The sequence below is a fragment of the Diospyros lotus genome, chromosome 5 (assembly GCF_014633365.1).
Source record: "Diospyros lotus cultivar Yz01 chromosome 5, ASM1463336v1, whole genome shotgun sequence".
Lineage (NCBI taxonomy): Eukaryota > Viridiplantae > Streptophyta > Magnoliopsida > Ericales > Ebenaceae > Diospyros > Diospyros lotus.
The window spans coordinates 28,508,560-28,513,890 of record NC_068342.1 but is presented as its reverse complement, the minus strand read 5'-3'; the positions used below and the strand labels follow the sequence as shown (position 1 = coordinate 28,513,890).

Genomic DNA, 5,331 nt, shown 5'->3' with positions numbered 1-5,331 from the left:
GCCGAAGCTCACAGTCTTCCCTCGGGCCACCCCCGAGCTAATATTTAAGCCGAGCCGAAGCTCACCCGAGTCGGTATTCCCTACACCTGGCACGGTACTCCCGCCCAAAACAACAGTAACAATAGAACCATGCAATGTAACACATAAGAAATGCAATGGCTTTTGTAGCATAAACGTGATGACAAGGCCCTCATAAACCAAGCATCAGGCCCTGCTACGCCCACATAGGAATACACACATGCGGCATGCTCTAAATGCATATGCTCACCTAGGATACCCAAGTTGGCTCTTAGACCAACTGGGTCATGCAAATGCTCACACATCCCATCACACACAAAGCATGTCCCCAAGTGAATGCAACCCAGGCCCCTGTAGCACACACATCATGATATGCACAAACCAAGGCGGGAATCTGAAGTACCAGCTCTTCTGGCCCGTCTAGCGCTTGTAATACCCTTGAAGAGTCATGATAAATTTTGTCATTTAAGAGAATTTTAGTCTATGAAAAATTCCAAAATTGCCCTTGAATTAAAGAAAATGCCATGAAATATTGGATGTCTTGTGAGGGGCAAAATGGTAATTTGGAATTTCATCCCAAAGGAAGATAAATTATTTTTGGAGAAATTATTTATATTGGAGAATAAATGTTGGAGAATTTAATTCTTGATTAAGTGCATAGATAATTAGGAATTAAATTGGAAAACCAAGTATGGTTAGATTGATGACACTTGGCAAGTTCTTATGGAAGAGATTTAATTTAATTTGGAGAATAAAGATTTATTTAATTAAGAGAATTTGGTGACACATGGCATGATCTTATGAATCAAGAGGGATATTTAATAAATGAAAAAGGAAAAAGAAATTAGTCTCTCAAGCATTAATGAGAGCCATTATGGAGAAGATTAAAAAGAAAATCAATAATAAAAAGAAATTTGTCAAGCATTAATGTTGAAAAATGGTGGATTTAAATAAATGCTAAAGAAATTAGATTATGTCTTTCAAGAGCTTTTAAATTTAAATCAAAAAGGAAATTATTTAAGTCTCCATTAAATGCTTGAAAAGTTGTGGATTTAAATTAAATGCAAATTTGGGAAATTAGTCAATCTTGGAAATTAGTCATGATTTAATTAAATGGAAAATGGAGAATTATGGAAAATTGGGATTGATCCAAGGGAGGAGATTTAGTCTCCAAAGAGAGATCAATGGAGGAGATTTAACAAGATAAGTCTCTTGGATTTGTGTTTCCTTTGTATCTAGGCAAGAGTTCTCCTAAAATCAAGGGCTAGGATTTAACTTGGGAGAAGCACAAGGATTGTGCTAATGTTCAAAGGTAGAGATTAGGTCTCTTGAAATAAGAAAAAAAAATCAATGGCTAGGATGTGATCTTAAGAATTGGCATGGATTAAGAAGAAAACTCTATAAATAGGAAGTGAGAAATTAGTTCCAAGCTTTTTCCCATTTGTGAAGCAGAGAAGCAAGAAGGCAAGTAAGAAGGCAAGGAAGTCTAGAGAAGGAAGAGAAAGTCTAGCAAAAGGTAATCTAGTTTTCTCTTTTGTTATAGTTTAAGGCATGTGTTTAAGAGCTAAAGTCTCTTTTATTATTTTTCTTTAAGGGTGAGTATTAGCTTGTGGAGGTGTTGAAGCTTCAAAGTCTAAGAGGGATTCTTGGCTTGTGAGAGTGTAAAGCTTCAAGGAAACAAGGTAAGGGATAGCCCCAAGTGGAGGGGTTTTTGCTTGCATTTGTACATGTATGAATGAGTTGCATGTGATGGTTCTTTGCATGTTTGTGCCCAAGTGGACCTATGGCCATAAGGAGGACTTGTGAGGGGAGTGAGGGGTTGGTTGGTGCCTTAACCTAAGTGGTTATGAGGGCATGGAGAACTACCCTTGATATGCATTGCATTGCATTACATGTTATGTTTCTCATACTTCATTTACATTTGCATAGCACCCTTACTGAGCATTGGCTCATAAGGTCCTTTGACCTCAATGTAGGTGGAGAAACATCCAAGGGAAAGGGAGTTTTGCAAGGGTGAAGGTATTAAATCAAAGAGGAAAACTATGTGTAATGGTTATGTAGTTTGTATTTTTGTGTTGTATTATTTTGTTAAACTTGGATTGTATGTAAATGTGGTTAAAAGGGGGAAAAATTTAGTGTTTTGGAAGCCCCTTGATATGGAAATGTATTCTGGAAAATATGGTTTTATTTAAAAAAAAAATATTTTTTTTGGAAAAAAAATGGCCAGGCAGTGGGCTGGGCAGCCAAGGTGCGCCTGGGCGGGCTGGCGCGGCCTCGCGCGCGGCCATGCGCGGCCCACACGCGCAGCCTGCGCGCGCGCTGGGGGGCGCGGTTGCTACTGCGCGCTGGGGGGCGCGGCTGCTGCTGCGCGCCCCCCCTGTGGCTGCTGTGAAGTTCTTTTTTGTTTATTCTTTTTATATTTTTTTTGGGTTATTTAATTATTTCCGACATTTATGAAATTATGAAATAATTTAAATAAATAAATAATTAAATGAGTATTTAGCCTCTAAATTAATTTTTTTAAATTAATGTAAATTTGAGGCAATTGTGGGAAAAATTTCTAAATTTTGAGAAATTAAATAATGAGCTATTTTCCTTAAATTTTGAAATTGGATGAGGATGCTTGAGATCTGTATTTCAAAAATTATTTTCCTAATGATTGGAAAATTATGGAAATTTTGAAATAAATTAAAGGGAAAATCAATTGAGCCTTAATGAGGAGAATTTTATTTAAATTTTTCTAAAGGAAGATTAATCCAAATATTTTCCTAAGGAATTGGAAATGAAATAAATGAGTTAATGCTTGGGGCAAAGATAAGAAAAACCTATTTTCTTATAATTAAGGTATTATGCCATAAATTATTTTAAGCTAGAGAGTCAGCTTAATTCCTTTTCGATCCTGGTAAGTCACCCTTAGCCCTTCATTAAAGAGCTCAGGAAGGGGTGACGATTGCGAGGTTTCGGGTTTAATAGGTCGATCGATAATTCCCGGACCCTCGAGCGGAGCGAAGAGAGGGCAAAGTCTAGTTCCCACCTAGGTCGTTTCCCGTTGAAACGTAGCCGTCTCTTCATCTTTGCCCTAGCGTGTGAATAGTAAGTTGGCTATTCGTGAGTAACACCCGTAGATGGGAGCGGGGCGTTACAGCGCTTATCGTAACAACCGATGACTAGCGCCCATACATCTAGCCATCAACTGCCACGACCCACGGTCGACAGTCAGTGGCTTTGTACCCATACCCTTAGACACACTTACTGACACTATTAACTTTATATCCTCTAAACTTAGCATTACACAACATTTCTCCATAACTCTTCATGTACATAACTTCATGAACATCACAATACCGTTCTCATTCTCATCCCTTATAAACATGGAAATGAACCACCTACTTGTCCGATTAAACTCTTTAACATAACTCCATAAATCATACCGACTCTTCTAAGAACCTAACCCATCGGGTTCGGCATCATTCCCAAGGAAAATGGAGCGATACAAAGCTCCGTAACGGTCAAAATGAAAGACACCAAGATATATTTGCTTAACTTATTTCATTAACAATAACCTCATTAATAACATATAAATCATAGGGTGGTTGCCACGCGGAGTATTATTATTAAAGCGTGGAACCAAGTCAAGGTGAGGGAGGGTTTAAAATACAAGAAACCTCGAAGACTTTCACGGGAAATAAATAACGGGAGGATAGGGTTAGGAGCTTGTCTGAAATCGACTGATTCCGACCTCTCTTGTACTCTTGTTGCGAAGTAAAATATTTTGCTGCATTTAATAGAATCATAGCATAAATTAATTAAATCTAACTGCATAAAATTTATAATTTAAAGATATCACGTTTCTACTAATTTTTATCCACGTACCTGATCACTTTTCATGCCGAAAAATCCCAAAATTCCTTTAATTTTCCCATATTTTCTTCCTTTTCTTTCATTTTATTTTTCTTTTCTTTTCCTTTCTTTTCTTTTCCTTCCCCTTTTTTCTTCTTCTTTTTCTTCCCCGCCTCTGCTCCTGAGTGCATGCTTCTTCTTCTTTTTCCTTTTCCATTTTTTTTCCTTTTCTTTTCTTTCTTCTTCTTCTTCTTCTTCTTCTTCCTTTTCTTTTCTTCTTCTCTTCTCTTCTTCTTCCTGGGCACAGTTGCCTCGGTGCACCAGCACAGTTGCACGCACCAGCGGCCACCAGCCAAGGCCAAACTTCTCTAGCCGTTGCCGCCACCTCTGCTTCCTGCTAGCTACACCACCGGCCAACCCCGCTACCGGCATCGTCACCCACGGCCGCGCTGCTGCCCGCGTCGCTCTCTCTTTGCTCTGCTGCGGAGCTCGACTGCCATGTTCGAGCTTCACTCGGCCAGCTCCCATGGCTACCGCGCCTCTCTCCCTCTTTCTATCTCTCCATTTCTCTCTTTTTCCCTTCATCTCTCTCTCTTTCTCTCTCAATCTCGATCTCTCCCTCCCTCAATCTCTCGGCTCCTTACTCTCTCTCTCTCTCTCTCTCTCTTGAGCTTCCCCACTATCTCCTCTATTTTAGTTTAAAGACATGGCCACTGTGTAATTCTTGGCCTCCAAGCATACGTGCACAGCCACACAAATACACATATTATTTAATTTAATTTGAATTAATTAGGTTTATTCTTTTATTATTATTATGATTATTGTTATTATCTCTATTACCATTGGCAATATATATATATTTATTTATATATTAATTCATTAATTTAAATTAAGTTAACATAATTTACACATTTTTTTTTATTATCATCATCATTATCTCTTTTATTAGTATTATTTTTACCATTATTTGGTTACCTTAAATCCTCAAATATTCAATTCAGACCCCAAATACTGAAATTTAATAACTATTATCATCTTCAAAATTTCAGGATATTACATCTAACCACTCTTGGGGTTCCACTAAAATAATTTCACCAAGATTTCCACACTAGCTCACATTGAAAACTAGATATACACTTATATTATAATAGGTTCTAGGCAACCACTACACCAAGGTTTTCTTTTTAGCTTGCCTTGGAAACTAGATTCATCTAGATTTGAACGGTTTTAGGAAACCTATACAATCCACAATAGTAATTTACATGTTACAAATAATTTGTACACATTTGGACAAAAATAAACAATTAAGAACAAATTATACAAGGTAATAATATTTAAATAAATAAATAAATTTATAACCTCAAATTGAGAAGTTTGGATTTATCGTAAAATACTTGAAGAACTTTTCTTCTCTTATCTTGTGGCTCTTCGGTGGATGTGCAATAATATTTCGAGAATCTCAGATTGCTTGGA

At 37.4% G+C, this 5,331-nt stretch overlaps 1 long non-coding RNA gene across 1 annotated transcript; it reads left to right on the top strand.

Moving 5' to 3' along the window:
• Positions 1–1,475: 1,475 nt before the first annotated feature.
• LOC127801119 (uncharacterized) lies at positions 1,476–2,032 on the top strand. The gene is made up of 3 exons (XR_008022958.1): positions 1,476–1,534; positions 1,613–1,700; positions 1,995–2,032. It is a non-coding gene; the product is annotated as an uncharacterized LOC127801119 (long non-coding RNA).
• The last annotated feature ends 3,299 nt before the right edge of the window (positions 2,033–5,331 follow it).